At 37.7% G+C, this 16513-nt stretch overlaps 1 long non-coding RNA gene across 1 annotated transcript; it reads left to right on the top strand.

Annotated features, from left to right (window-relative positions):
• Positions 1-50: 50 nt before the first annotated feature.
• LOC108445598 lies at positions 51-12814 on the top strand. The gene is made up of 3 exons (XR_001860528.1): positions 51-136; positions 9252-9341; positions 10763-12814. It is a non-coding gene; the product is annotated as an uncharacterized LOC108445598 (long non-coding RNA).
• Positions 12815-16513: the final 3699 nt, after the last annotated feature.

Here is a 16513-nt window from a genome sequence, read left to right as displayed (position 1 = left end):
AATGTAGGTCAGAAACTCCTGTGCCCGCCCGGATCGTGCAGCCCCGGTGACCCCGCGGCCTTGCCCGCGCCCCGCGGCTCAGCCACAGCCCCGCGACGTGTTTACATCGCTCGAGAGCGCGCTGGGAGAGCCCTCGGTACGGCGTTGCTCTCCTGAGCCCTGGGTAAAATGGAAGACAAAAGCATTGATCTGAACTCGTCATGGCAGGGAGCTTTCTGCTGGTGTTTCTGTTCGTTTGTTTGCTTTGTTTTTGTTGTTTTGTTGGGTTTTTTTTTTTTTTTCCCCCCTGTAAGTATTTCATCGTAACTTTAAACAATATAGAGGCGATTGAGCTGTTGGGAAAAAAACCCTAGACTTTTTTTTTTGTATGTTGACTTCCTTACTTCGCTTCTAGTAAAAAACTTTGGGTATGTTTGTGATGGATAAGAGTAAAGACAAGACGTAGTGAGCAGGCAGTTGTGCAAGCTCAGTGTTGTGACAACAATACCCTTTGTTACTGGAAAATCCTAGGGCATTAAAATGGAAAAGAACTTTAAACGTCGAAGTTAGGGGATTTTGTGGGTTTGGCTTTTTTGTTTGTTGGGGTTTTTTTTCAGTTTGTGTACTTTTTGTGTATTTACTATTGAGGTCTGGGGTAGAACTGGGTAACCCGATTTGCATAGGCCGGGTCCTGCCCACACAGCATTCCTCTGGTTTCCCAGGGATCTGCAGTGGGTATTTCCAGCTGTGGGACCAGGGGCTCTGCTTGATCTACCTAGTTCTGGTGATTGCTTTCACCTTTCAATTTTTGTGCCTTAGCTCACTATTGTTATAGACCTCACAATCCAAATACATTGAGTATTTGACCATTATTGTTTAGTGGTTTTATTTTTTAATTGAGTGCATTAATTTTGATGGGAAGTATTGTAGCCTGGTATTTTAGTATTTATCACTGTAAAGATTAGTGTGGGGAGAGGGTGGATTGTTTGAAGTTCTTCAGATGACAAAACACTGCATTTTGTACTTCATGGTAACTGTACTGCTATTAGTTTGTGCAATTAAATAACACTACAACACACAGTAGTAATGCATTCTCGTATTATAAAATACAGTCATTTTTAAGTTGCAGAAGGAGTTTCTTTCAGAACCTCTCTCTCCCTTTTTTAGTGTTTAAAAATGAAGTGCTGCTAGAGCCATCAAGCTCAGATGTCTAATTACTCAGTATATTTAGCAGCAAAAAGCTCTGTAATGATACAACTCCTGTAACTAGGAGAAGAAATTGGTCATCATTGACATACTGCTGGGAAAGACCAGGATTCACTTACCATGGAAGATTGATAATATATGAATACTATATAACTAATAAATTATTAGCAACAAAGTTTGGTTTACTGTCCATGAATGTTGATTTTAATCTATTCATATGATACCTGGCAACCAAAAACTAAAGAAATATAAAATGTGTTGGAGCTATAATATTTCTGAATTATTTATTTGTGTTGTTGAACCAGTTTTCTAGTTTTGCATGTTAAGTGTCTTTAGTAGCATGTATTCCAGACTACAGGACACTGAAAATGAAGTTGTTTGAAGGGGTAACAGAAGAGTATCCAGGTTTGAATTCTAAAGGTGATGTTATGCCCTTGATCCATGCATGGAGCTTATGGAATTGTGTGGATCAAGGACATGCTAAGGTCCCTGAAAGAACAATGAAGGGTAACGCAGCTTCCCCTGATAACTATACTTGCTAGTTCATGAAATGTAATTTGAGACCTCTTTCACTGTCGATGGTCAGCACGGTAAATGCTGTTCACCTAATTATGGTCCTTATATCCTTCTCATTTATTGTAGCTTTCCATGTATATTCAAGTATCTTTAGTACTTGTTACTGCACTTAGGCTATGAAGTGGAATAAAACCACGTGTATGTGAACACCAGTAGTAGATGAGAGCAAATGTTTTGGAGTATTTCTGGGCTGAAGCTGCAGGTGAATGGAATCTGAATACTGGTGGTTTCTTAAGTTTGGTCACCAAAAGAGTGAATCGGGCTTGTGTAGCAGGGAGGGCAAGGTACCTGTGTGTGTATACACAAGATGGAAAATTTCAGTGTAGTCTGTTAGGGGTTTATTTCTATGGCCTTCTGTTCCAGCTTCTCCTAATATGCATTGGATTTTGATTTGGAGGACTAAAATTAGAAGTTGTCCTTTAGTTACAAGAAGCTTAAGGGTTCTGTACCCATTTTAAACTTTATCTGTTTTAAATGCCTTCATGATTTTCCACAGGGCACAGCAACCTACAAATTCTGAGGGCCTTTTAGAATAGTAATATAAGTATCTTTCATTTGAAATCTGGAGAGGCACAATTATCAGTTGCCATAAAAGTTACTCTATTTGATTTCTCATCCTAATATTCATTTAATTATTCTCTTCATTATTTGTTGATTTTTTTTTTTCAGCTGCTCAATTTGCAGTAGTTGAAAACTTTTGCAACCTAGAAGTTAAAAATATCAACGTGTAGCAAGTTACATTTTTTTTTAAAGGCCACAGGGAATGTTCCTTAACTTGTTGCAATTAATGTAGGAAAATTTTAGCTTTATTATTATTCATTATCTTGGAATAATTTGTGAAAGTATCATGAAACATAACTACAACACATCTGAGGTTTAAAAAAGGTCACATAACTTCTTCAGCAAGTGAATCTGTTACTTTCAAAATCATTATTGATTTTATGTGAAACAGGATGTTTTAACTTTACTAGAACTACTTTCTAAACTAGAATGAATGTCAGCCCTACAAAAGTATGTAGTTTGTAGAAAGTTTTGTGTTTTACTTCAGATAACACGATAATACAGATTTTTAAAGTAATTATGATGTATGGCTCTGAATTATTTGCCCTATTAGATATGCAAAGGAATGTCATACATGACAGCAAGAAGTTTGGCTATAAATGAAGAGTAATCCCACTTGGTGTTTTCTTTATGGTTTTTGTTGGGTTGTTTCTCCCATTGTCCATTTCCCTTTTCCCCCCAACAGTGTCAAGAGTACTTAGTTGTGATGTTGTCTGTTTCTTTGTAACCACCAAACTGGATTAGAGACCAGGTGATTAGCATACACTCTTCAGGGACTGGAAGATTTGTAAACTTTCTCTTCTTCCAGTAGATCTTGATGACATGGGCTTGGCTTCTGAGTTTTATTTGCTGGGATTCATATGGTCTTTGCTGCTTTTTCTGTGGCAGTATGTGGTAGCAAATTGCTCTTAAAATGTATTTTAAAGGGAAACAGTACATGATATTCAAAGTATAATTCTGTACATGTGTCTTCTTACCTGGTAGCCAGATCTCTGGCTTTATTAATCCAGCATGATTTTACTAACTTCGGCTTCTGTGGTCTTTAAATAGCCAAGTACAGCATGTGTGATGTGTATTCTGCATGTGAGTTTTATGTTCATTCACTCCTCCTTCTCCTCAAAGCATTCCCTACAGTATCTTCAGTATGACAGAGTTCCCATTATAGTCAATTCTTTGCTTTTTAACTCCTATAATTATTCTTTAAGTAGTGCTCCTTTGAAGTGTGCTTGACAGGAGGATGCAGCCTTCTACTTTTTCTTTTTCCAGTAGATTTTAGCCTCCTCTGGGTATATTTCTTAAGAACTGAGGGGTTTTCTTCTTATTTTTCATGTGCATTCAGTGCTGGGTCATTCTGTTGTATTTTCTTGTTGAAGACCAAAAGACACCACAAGTATATTTCTTGTAAAGACTAGATTAGGCAAGGCTCTATCACTGCTGACCTTGGTTAGATCAAAATTGGTGAAGTAGAGGTGAAAAGCTCTGTATCCATTGCTATCCCAAGGTAGCTAATTCCCTGTCACTTTTCCAGAGACTCTTGTTTGAGTGGTTTTGATCAGAGTGTAGTTTTATTCAACAGAGAGTGTCTTTTCTTTTGTTCATTGTATTTAACTCTCCAATTTTGAAATGGGTAGCTTTTGGAGCCTTGTTCTTGGATTAGAGCATCATCTTAAATATGTATTGTATAAAGAGTAATTAACAATGTATATTGGAGTGGTGCTGGAATGGTCTGCAAGAATAACATCTTTAAACAATGTATGTAAAGCTTCTTTCCCACTGTGTTGGGGTTGTATCATCTATTAATCAGGTAGGTTTCAGCAATAAGAAAATAAGAAATAGTTGTAATTACTCGCTGAAGAAATATCTGAAAATTCCTCTGCTGTAATCACCAATGTAAGACTACCAGTATGCACCATGTGAAGAGAGGCACCATCTGAAAATTCTGCTTTAATTAAAAACAAAATGCTTATTCACAGCTTGGACTAGCAAAGAGAGAGGTTATCACTCATTAAAGATAGCCACTTGGTAGCATAACAAAAGGTCAGAAGGGCCTCCAAGTGATAAATTGGTTTGTATTTAGCCGTTGTGGTTAGGCCTTTATTACAGGCTCAGACTACTTTAAAGACAGAGTATTTTAAATTGCTTGGCATTCCCTTGTTGCTGGGTTTGTTTAGTGTTTGTTCATTTACCCTTATATCCACATTCATAGAACTGACAGAATCAAAAGTAGTATCTTGAATAATGCTGGGATTTCTCATATTCTTTCAAGTGACTTTATTCCTTAGCCTAATTAAGGCTTTGCTGTGCTGCAGAAATGAAGCCTCTCATTGGTACAGGGAGCAGCATGTAAGGATGCAGCAGTGCAGGTTACGGTGTGGAGTGAAGGGCTCTGCTCCACTCCACACCAGTCTGGCAGGGAGTCTTCTCCAGGTAATGAAAGTTCTTCCGGAGCCCACAGATCCCTCCTTTGGACAGAGCTCCTTTGGAAAGGCTTTTGGACGGCTTTCAGATTTTGTGTTTTGTCTGCATCCTTACTAGACATCATAAAGGACTTGTTTGTCCAGATGCTTTTTTTTTCTAAACTACAGTGGTTGATTTAATAAAGAATATTGTTTCTGCTATACAGCAGGTGAGTTCCAGATCAGATCTGAGTAGACAGGTTTGTTTTGTATTGTTTTATTTAATCAGTGCTTCTAGCATTTAAAGCTTGCAAAGTTCTCAGTGTTAGGAACCTTGAGTCAGTGGGGATTTTCCTTATAAACTTGTGAAATTTAGGGCTAGAACTTGGTAAAAAGTCTGCCCTGCAGTACTGCTCTCAAGCTTTGTCTTCATTTCAGGCGCAAGGTGCTATTTCATAAGCATTTCTTTCAGTTGCAGTTCTGCTTTTCTGTCTCCTGCCACTTGTTTTCCTGTCTGTGTGCCCTCAAGTGTGCTGGAGCAACTATTTATGAGACAACAAGGTGAACTGAATTTGAGATTGATCTAGGTTAAAAATAACCCTACAGAAAAGGGAAAGCAGAAGGGACTTTAGTTAACCTGGATTTGGCTTCCTGATCCAGTTCACTGCAGCCACACAAGCAGTTGTACCAGTGCAGGTGGGATATGGCACAGAGAAGAGAGTGAATAGCAGGCACTAAATAGGAGCTGCCTGACCTACTGCTGTTGCCAAAAGGAGAGCTGTGGTTTCAGGCTGTACTGCAAGTATTTTCCTTCCATAAGCAGTTTCTCCGCTGTGAGGTAGAAATGCTTCCTGGGAAATGGGAAAGAGAACAAAGTAGCAGTGGAGCTCTGAGGAGGTAAGTGAAGTGAGAAATGTGTTGTCTTAGAGTTGCAAAACTAGAAGATAAAATCACTTTGTTTCCTTTTATTTTTTTTCCCTTCTGCTGCAATGGTTGGGAAAGGATCACACGTGTTTTATTTCTTCGTTATCCTGGTGTTCAGGAGGGCTAGTCGTAAGCTAGGACCCCATTTTGTTTGTACAAACGTAACATAATTTTTTCTCTGAAACCCACGTGTTCTGTTTTGGAAAATAAGGTGAATATTGACAGACAGGAAATGAAAGTGAGTCTTGGTTTGTGAAGCAAGAGAACTGGAATACAGCAGTTTAGAGGGTATGCTATGCACGGAGCTAAAGGGAGACGCTGCCCTGCCTGTGGTGTTGGGATCAGCAGCAGTAAACAAGAGTCTCTTCAGGGCTTCTTTGAGCCTCTCTTTGCCATCTCCCTTGCTGTTTCTTCCGCATCTCAGCAGAATCACGTCTGCTAAGAGTAAGGTTTCACAAAACAGCTGAGCCCATCTGGTGACTTGCACTGTTGAGAAATCAGGTTTTATTCCTAGAGCCTTCATGGGTCACAATTAAAGTGTTTCTCCAATCCACTGTTAAGGTCTTTTGCATAGGCAGAAAACAATGTGGGTTTTATCTCTTTGGGTTATCCATAATTATTTTTGCACACCAAATCAATTCACTGAGGTGTCAGATGGCAAGAGACAGATTCAAAGGAAGCGCTGAAAGCACCATTGGCAATGAAATCATCAGGTGGCAAGAAAAAGGAGTCTATTTTTTTAGCATTGAACTCTTTAAGACCTTACCCTGCTTAGTACTTGAAAAAATTACTACTCTAAACTACCACTTTATCATCTGCATTTGTTCATATAATGAATTAATTCAAGACTTCAAGTTTTTGGTGAGAGACGTTAGCACCTAGCAGTTAGACATCTAGAGCTATATATGAAGATAGAGAAAAATAGAGCAAAAACATTCTTTGTTTTCATCCCTACACTTGCCATATGGGTCTTTAAGATAATAGTATTTTAGAAGAGGGGTGTTTTTTTTCTTTTTAAGTTTTTCATTTTGTATTTATATGGTCCTTTTTGTTTGGGTTTGCTTTTTTTTTTTTTTTAATTTGATATTCAAACTAAGAAATGTAACAAAGTTTTCATTTCTGCCATTAAAATGCTCTCTGCTTTCCCCTGCCCAGAAAGAAAAGGTGTTTGCTGGCTTCTGATAGAATGAGTTCTGGTACATATTCCTTGTTATACATATAGTAAGGGTTAGGCTAACTTCTTAACACTGTGCTATGCAGCAAAGGTGTGGAAACACCTTGGTGTTTGTTTTGTGTGGGTTTTTAAAGCCACAAATTTTGTGACTTTAGAATAAGCAACCAGTTTCTCTACATTGGGATGTCATCTATCTGTAGTTCTGAGCAATAATTTTGAAGGTTTTAGAAATACTTTTCAGTAAATCAGGGAGGCATATTAATATGTTCTGCATGTAAGAGCTATATGAGTGTCCAGATTCTGAGAAAGCAAAAATCTTTTCTATAATACAGCTGATCTCCACCAGAGAAAGCCTCATGGGCATTTTGAGCCAAGTTCTCCCCTTAGGAAGGGCAGAGAGGCACGGTTCTACTTGCACTGACCCTTTTCTCTAGAGAGACACAGTAGTTCTGTGATACCTTGCTACTTTTGTGTTAGTCTATCTTACCTGTGATGTTAAAACTAGAGACATAGGAAATCCTCCTTTAAAATGTTGCTAGGTGAATGAATATCTAAACTGTTTGGTGATTTGTAAATGTAGTTGTTAGTTTGTTATTCCTCTACCTCTTGTTAACTTGTATCCTTTTGCTAAAATACTGTAATATTTAAACAGAGGATGTCAGGAACTTTTTGTTTCTTCTATTTCATTCTGGTTAAGCTGCTTCCAGGAAGTATGTACTCATTAACATACTGCACTTGCTGCTAGCACTTGTCTGTAAACCCAAAGACATCCACAGCTGCCATGTGGCTCAAGAAATTAAAACAAAGGAAAGTGCATTTTTGGCAAGAAGATGGAAACTTGAAAGATAGAAAAGACTGTTACTTTGCCTGTGCCTAGGATCAGTTTGCTTTTCCCTCTCACAAACAGACATAATTAAGGGTGTATGTACTCTGCTACTTCAGCAGTTGCATTGTTACAGTAATTAAGGTTAGTTTTGATTACTATAACATTAGGCTGTTTGAAATTCTTTGTCTTGTAGCAAGTAGCAGTAACAGTTTTATTGTGTATGTATATTCTGATTGTTAAGCATATGATAATCTAGCCTTACTTTGCACAGGGTGAAAATGTGATTTAACTGCACCAAAGTCTGTCATTAAGATAAAGTTTTTAATGCAAATTCCCTGTATTCAAGCATTTTACTAACTGATCCATAGATTAATGGGGAGGATGGAGTTTTGGTCAGGATTTCTCATTGAAAAACAGGGTAGGTGGTAAGAGAGTGAGAGGAAAAGCATTACATAGCTTAAATCATGCCAAGCCCATTGGAAAGATCACGGTATTTCCCTCTAGCAGGTACAATGAAAGGAGGTATGTTTTCATTGACTTTCATTTTCATTGACTTGATTTTATATTGGGCAGTTTTGAAAAATTTAATGCCAAAATTGTATGTTTGCTCCTTGTGAAAACTTGTGTAGTGAGAAGCACACCCTGCAAATATCAGCACTGGTGCTTTGGGAACTATGGGTTAAGCATTCTAAAGCAGTAGACTGCAACAGTGCATCCTGTATTGAAGCTGGATTCTCTCCATTGGCTGAAAAATCTACATTTGTAGTGGTACATGTTTATGTGAACAGAGAGAAATGAGGTGCTAGATCTTTTAGCTTAATTCAATGGCCTATATGAATATCAAATTGCAAAGCAAGCAAGTCTTGAAATTTGCTTATGTGTGCAGCGACTTCATGGGATGTGGAATTGCCTGGGAGCTTGAGGGAGTGTAGTGCTTTGTAGTGGTTCATAGGGTGTTTCCTGGTCCTTTTGCAAATTAGCAGGTTTTTTTTCCTTTGGATTTCTTGAGGGTGAATGATCAGATGCAAAACTGACACTAAACATCATTAGCCTCAGTTTTTCACACAGATTGCACTAATACTGAAGAAAGTTCTGTTTCTATCTAAATTTGTTCTATTGTTATGACATGCTTTCTGCCAAAACAGTTGCTCTTTTGATACTACCTACTTCATCATCCAACTGTTCATTTAATATTCAAATGCAGAATTTATTTCATTTGCATATTAGCTTAGGTTTTTAATATTGAACTCCAAGGTAGGACATTCTTGAACTTTAAATGAATGTGTTCAGAGTTTGGTGTTTTTCAATTTCAATTAACAATTCTCATTGTTAAGCAATACTTACTACCATGTGTTGGTGATGAGCATCAAACACCTTGCACCTCATGTGAACACTCAGGAGAAGGTTGGCAAGGATGGAATGATGTCCATGTGAAGAATTATTATGTAATTGCTATGTAAGTGACATCTCTTATCTAGAATAGCTAGAGGGCATGATCTGTAAAACTGTGGCGTGGGGAGTGAGGAATGTCCTACACTTGTTTTTTTCTTGCTTTTTTTCAGTAACTGCTTTGAGTCATTGTTTCTGTTGGCTTTTTTCTTCGGAACAGATATCAATTTATTCCTAATAAAACATGAGAGCCCTCCTTGAGAATGAGAAACTACAGAAAATGAGGATGGAGAAAAACAGGCAACATGAGGTAAAAAAAGGAATGTGGGTTGAGACATGTAAAAACAGGGAGCCAAAGGGAGCTCTAAGCAGAGTGTGGTTTGGGTCTTGCCCACATACTCCCATCCCAGAAAAGGGAGCTGATGAATGCTGGCCAGAGATGCTCTGCCTGAGGAGGTCAAAGAAAATACCTGTCAGGACATCCTGAAAAGCTTCTTCTACCTGCTTGCAGCTTGGTCAGAACAGTAGAGTCTCTGATGAAGAGATCCTGCATCATGTGGAGCCTTAGAGGGGAAATGTATAAATGTAAAAGTGAACTAAGAGCATCTTAAAAGGATGTTTTGGAGAAGCTGAAGTAGAGGTTGTCATTAATCCAGCTTGGGCCATGGCATACATGTGTTCCACCTTATCCCAGAGGGAACTAACTCTCAGAATCCCTGGCAGAGCATTATGGATGTGCTCATGTCTTCAATGTATTTTTCCTGGCTGGGCTCTGGATTTAGCCCAAAGTACAAGCTGATCCACCTGCCATTGTGCTTCTCCTGATCGTAGGAGATCCCATCCTCTGCTGTCTAGGCAGGGCAGATGGTGAAAAAGTGAAGTATGAGGGCATAATGGAATTTTCCAAGATGAGGTGTGAAGATGAACAGGATGCCATGAAGCCTACTGAAATATTGCATGGGGAAGACATGTATTTCACGTGACAACAATCTTCTACTGGTGTTACTTTTGCCTCAGTCTTATAGTTGAGTTCAGCTCTTGCTACAGAGGTGGCAGAGAGGATACTGACTACCTTCATGCCAGACGCCCAAAGCTGCATTCCGTGGTTTTGTTCTGCCACAGGTGCCGGGTGTACTTGGCACATTGTATAGTTTCAGCCAGTTCTTGTGGGGGTTTTGGGATTCTTGTTTTGGTCTGGTTTTTTTATGGATAGTGTCTCTTTAGAGGCTTGCTACTTTCAGGAGCTAAAAGGGTATTATGAAATTCTTCATTTCAGAAGAGTTGGGATTTTGTGGTGGTGGTGGTTTTTGGGTTTTGTGTTTTCTGTTTTTAAGCAGATACTTGGAGCTATGCCATTTATTAAAGAAAAATGTTTGCTAAGTAATTGACTGGAGAAATATAGAATATAATTTGGCCAAATAACTGTTGTGCTTTTCAACTGTAAGACAGTGTTGTATGATGATTTGGTTGAATTTTCAAACCAGTTATAGGCCCCATTACTCATTGCTGTTTCTTAAGAGTGGTTTTCTCAGGACCTCTTTTAGAAGCAATTTTATAGTGTCTGTTGGGCAAGAGTTTTCAGAGTAGAACCTGATTTTTGCTGGTATGATATTTTTGAAAAAACCCAAAACATGGTTGTACTGTCTCCAGCTTGAGTTTTGAGGCTATAATTACGAAACGTTCTTCAACTTGCTGCTTATGGAGTACTTACGTGACCAATTTTCTTTGCAGTAAAGCTGACTTGAAAAATGCCTGCCCTTACCACCCCTGCTGCTCTTCTCATAGCTACAATTCACTGCCCTTCCTGTGCTGATACAGCTGTTCAAGGACTGCTCTGATGTCTCACCACAATGGTTAAGACCCTTGCTCCCACCAGGCTCTGCTGTTTTAACCCTTTATTTCATGGACCTATCTTAAAACAGTGCCCCACCTTTTGTTGGGCTGATACAAAGGAGCCTGCAAAACAAGGGTGAAATGGTATTGCAAGTGGCTTTTGCACTGAAGAAACACACATTTCACTGAAGGGAAGAAGAAAATGCTACTGTTGCATGGTGTTGATCTCACCTTTTGGATACCTTAACATGAGATGGTTTTTAGTTTGAGGGGCTCTTTGGAGCCTTATCTTCATCCAGAGATGCTACTGACTGACTTTGTAATGATATGCATCACTATGCCATTCTCAAGTACTATCAGCAAGAGTTGTCCCATTTTTTGCTTACAACTGAGACTAAAATAGTGTTTGTATCATTTTAGTTCTGTTAAATGTGATTATCCTCATGGTTGTCAGACCACAATTTATTTTGACAAAGTTATCAAAAAGATCACCAGCCTTCCTCTTCATATCTTTAATTGCTCCAGAATGTTCTCAAGTATTTGTTAGGACAAATAAAACTGGAAGATGACTAATACATACATACTCCTTTTAGATACAGCATGTGAGTAGGGAGTAACAGGAGGGAGAAGAGACATGCAGAGCTGTGCATCAGCACAATGAGAGATGCAAAAGAATCCAATACCAGAGTTAGCTTAAATGGTATGATAAAGCTAGAGATGTAAGCATTGCAAATTTAGTATGATCTTTGGCAAGAAAAGTTCAGGCATCTCTTGCATTTATCTTTTCTGCAGTTGAACTGAATTTTCCGCTTAATGATAAAGATTTTCTGCAGGATGTATTTTTCATTTAAAATAAAAATAAAGTTCATAGCCTTACTGTCCCTTCTTTCAAAAATAACTTGTGATAGTTCTGCCTTTCTTTGTGTGAAAATAATTCCAAACAGAAAATAGTAGTTGGCTGGTTTTCCACAGTTCTATTCACAACACTATAATTTTCTCCACCAACTAAATTGACTCATTCATTTCCACTAATACATACAAACTTACTTGTTCTGCTGGCAGTCCTGCTGTTAAGAGAACTAGCCCAAGACACAGTGGCTGAGAAAACAGAGCAGTAGGTGTTCAGTATGGAAAGCATGAAAGTGCAATCCTTTTGCATGCAGCCCCTTTGGACTTGGACACAAATTTTTCACCAGGAGAGCTACCAGCCACTGGAATAATCTCCCCAGGGAGGTGGTGGACTCCCCAACAGTAGGACACTTAAAGTTCAGCTGGACAGGGTGCTGGGCCATCTTGTCTAAGGTGTGCTTTTGTCAAGAAAGGTTGGACCAGGTGAGCTTGAGGTCACTTCCAGCCTGGTATTGTATGATTCTCTGACATGTTACAGAGAAGCTGAGTAGCAGAGCATGTCTCTTGAGCTTGAGATTGTTTGTTTGATACTTGTGCAGCACTAGAGAGGGGTTTAGAGAAAGTGACTGCGAGCTGGGAAGGAGACAATAGATAGGTAGAGTTTTAAGAATTAAAACCAGGGTGAGATTTTTGATTCTTCTCATGGTGTGAACACAGTCAGATAGTCTTAAGAAGGAAAGAGTTATATGAAAAACAGTTTTGATTTTTTGTTGAATGTATGTTTAATAATGAAAAGGAGACATTTAGTGAATTTGGGGAAAATGTATGCTTCAGTTGCAAAAGATGGAATATATTCAGTGTATGGGTGTAAGCCACAATATTGGCAATTTTCTGAGTCAGAATAATAGTAAATACTGAAGAAGGAAGATGCAAGGAAATTAAGAAATAGTATTATTAGTCCCTATTAAGTATTTCCTAATAATACAGGTATCAACAATAGCATTGTAGCATGGAGAGTATTTCTTTCCCCTTCCAAAATATGGAAGTACACTAGTGTTATGTGTTTAAAAAAAAAAATAAAGAAAGAATTGTTGACATGTCTCTTGATGTTACTCCTTTTTGGGACCCTTATTTCCCTGCTGATAAGAGCCCAATTGCCCTTTGTTGCACTCCAAGAATATGATGAAACACTAGATCTCTCTATTTGTGATTGCATCAAGAACTATTCAATGAAAGGTAGCATTAAATTTTTTCTGGTGTTTCATCACATGGCAGAGTGTATTCTCTCATGAAAGATTAAACTGCAAGTGCTGCTGACATCTGTTATTGTTTGGGAAGTTCTCATTTCTTTGTGTAGGTGGAGGAGGGTTATCTGAATCAGAATTACTTGCCTGCTGCAGTGTCAACTTTGCAGTATCCTCTGAAACAATACCAACCACAATAAAACCAGTATTTCATTTTTATAGATACCTGTACTTACTAGGGTGGTTTTGTTGTCCAAACACAGAGTAATTGTCACAGCACTGGATAATTTAGAACTGAACTTACAGGACTGCAATGTGAAGTACTAAAATACTGTGCTTAGAATCAGACATCATTGCTGTTTAAAGAGTACTTCCAGCTAATCATTCTGTTCAAGTACTTCTTCACTGGTGATAGTATTTAAGAAGGGATGGCAAAATTAGAACAGTTTTGAAAGATGACCTACAAGCAGATATAAATCTGGTCCTTGAAATTTTTACAATTTAAGAAGGCAAAAGTGTAGTCCTAACAGTAGCTTAACATTTATCACTGCTTTATACTTAAGTATTCATAGTGTGTGTATTGATGGAGTTCATTTAACTGAAGGAAAAACTCTGAACAAAGGCAAGAAGAAATTTTCCTACCACCACCTCTTAATGATTTTTCATGTTGGAAAGAGGCCTGTTTCAAGAGAAGGTCTTTTAATATGTCATGGGGGACTTTTTAAGCAAATGTGTTTGATTCATTTATGTAAAAGGAAATAAAGTGTATTTGAAATATTTATCCTCTTAGAGAATTTTTAGTTTTTTCATTTGAATCTCAGAATGTGTGGGTCATACTGCTATTCCAAACAGCAGTCATTTTGATCTGAAGATAATGATATATATGTAAGCTCTCTGTAAATAGGCCATCAATCATTTGTAGTCTATGGTGGTGGTGTGGTAGTTAAATTTTGAATTTGGATGTCTGGTTAAGCATAGAAAAATTTGGACATTTATGTTGAAAGTTGATTTTTTTTTAATTATGTCATTAATAGGTAAGGGATCTGCTTTTCTTTTGTTATTCTGTTGGCACATACTAGCATGGTGCAATTAACATTTTTTCTTAACTCATGAATTTTTTAACCTCTTAACAAAAGCATTTTTAAGAAGACTTTCACTTTCAGAAACTGAAAATCTTTTCAAAGTGAAATCTTATATTCTGGTCCTCTGTTAGACAATGCAAGTGTGGCATTTTCATTAATTCAAGCTACATTTTCTTGGTGATTTATTAACGAAGAGAATCTAGCTTAGGAACAAATTAATTTATGAGGATCAAGTCAGTTTGTCTAAATTCAGTGTTTCTATTTTAGTACATGTAACAACAAAAGATGTGTCTTCTTCACTGTATTTTCTTTACATTCTTTGCATTTAATGATTTTAATGATAAACACTATTAGGATTCTCACTAAAAGAAAATACTTTCTTGCCAAGAAGTGTTTATACACCATGTGTCTGTCTTCTGTTTTGGTTTTTGTCTTCTAAAGTCTGGTATAGAAAGTACTGTGGGCTAGCCAGTTTGTCATTCTTAAGGAACTTTACCCCTCAAATCCTGCGCCTGTTCAGGTAATATTTAAAAAAGAGAAGGGATGTGTACATCTTGTTGAAACAAGGTGTCATGGGATGTTTTTTAACACCTTTTTTTCCAAGAAGGTATTTTTATCTCATATTACAGTATAATAGTGCTGGTTTAAATAGTAAACAGTGATGGCTATTGCAAACTAAAAACTATGCATTTAAATTTTTTTAACTACTAGATATTAGTTAAAATTTGCTTTGCTTAGAAGTAAAGGTTACATTATTTCAGTGTGGTTTTCAGTATCTGACTTCGCTTGGTAAGAGTAGGATTATACAAACACTTCTTATGCTGTCCGTTCTTACTATCATATTTGTGACATTATGGGCTGGGTAGATTTCTAGTGAAAATGAAGGCTGGAAATGCAACTTTCCTTTTCTTGGTAAATAAACTAAAAAGTCCACAAAACTCAAACCAGTCAAATTGATGTTTTCAAATTAAAAAAACAGGCAGCTCACTGGTGAAATATTTCAGGAGGGAGAACTTGTGTACTTGAATATCATTTGGGAAAGATGAGTGTGTGTTGTTTCTGAGGGGAGTCAAAAACACAGCAAGAAAGACCCAGACAGAGTTTGAGCAAACAGTGGAAGATGGCCTCTGAAAAACACAGCAAGGCACTTTTTGACTGAGCATGGCTAAAGAAGCCTTATTATGGACTTCTCACGTTCATTTCTTTGTAGAGGTAGAATTTTATACATTCTTTGTAAAGACCCAGGATTGAATCAAGATAATCTGCAGAGAGCAGCATTTCACCTATTTCTGTTCAATGATGGAAACAGGTAACTTGCTCAGGTCAAGTAGGTAGCAGCGTGCATTTGTGTGAGGAGCATGGTTGTTTTTTTCTTGACTGGCAGACCTGTAATGTTCTGTCCCAAAGGTTCTTTTGCTGTATCACCTAGTTCCTTGCCTTCATGTTATGGTTTAGTGTTTCTGTCAACAGGCCGAGATGTACCTTTTCAGGTGATAAATAATTTTCCTTTCCTGGGCAGTTAAAAATCAGTATATGCTTTCTCTATAGAAACAGCTTCTCAGAGTTTGTGATCGCACACCACCAGACATAAAGCGTGCCACTTTATTTTGCAAAATATACGATGGTCTCTTGCTGCTAAGAAAGTTTGTGATTCTTATGTAAATTTACAAGCTTTAAAAAAACTCTGGTGCAACTATTCCAGTTCTGTCAGGCCTCTCTTGTCCATAATAAACAGTCATCTTAAAATGAACTTTTATGGTTATATAGCTCTGATAACAATTGAAGGATTCCTTGCTCGAGCAAATTAAAATCAGTCTCATGATGGGGAGGGGAAGGATTTTATTAAGGAATTGAAATTATTTCCCTCATTCCTATAGATACTTCTTATGATTCCTCTTGAACTTCTTTCAGATGTAATTAGCATACGCACAACAGCCCCTCTCTGTTTTTTCATTACACCTTTTTTCCAAGCTGTCTTTCCATGTAGATCTGTTTTGGACAGATTAATTTGGTCTCCATTGTGGTTTTGTTCATATTGGAGTTTTTACAGTAGTACACACATTCCTTTAAACTACTTTCTACTGAAGTTCTATATGAAAGTTACTGGATTTGTTACCAAAAGTTTAGCAGTGCAGCAGGTAGAGAATAAAATAAAGCCTTATTTTGCTCCCTGCTTGTTTTCTTCCTGTTCTAATAGCTTTTATTTCTTCTTTGTGAAATAGGCACCCAAATACCATTTCATCATTGTGGGGATAAAAAAGCAGCAGTACCTACTTAAACATATGGTTTAAGTAACTTGTCACAGATAGTATCTGCTCTTCAATGATGGTATTCAATAGCCTGTGGCAGCAACTTGTCCTGATGCTGCTGAAGGCTACTCCATCCTGCTTCCAGAGTTCTGTAGATCTTTCCATCTTACACAAAGGAGCTCAACCAATACATTTCCTTCACTGCCTAATCCTGAATGAGTGCCA

Source organism: Corvus brachyrhynchos, unplaced genomic scaffold (genome assembly GCF_000691975.1).
Source record: "Corvus brachyrhynchos isolate BGI_N302 unplaced genomic scaffold, ASM69197v1 scaffold101, whole genome shotgun sequence".
Classification (NCBI taxonomy): domain Eukaryota; kingdom Metazoa; phylum Chordata; class Aves; order Passeriformes; family Corvidae; genus Corvus; species Corvus brachyrhynchos.
Note: the sequence above shows the minus strand (reverse complement) of the source record. Positions and strands in the feature narration are given on the sequence as shown.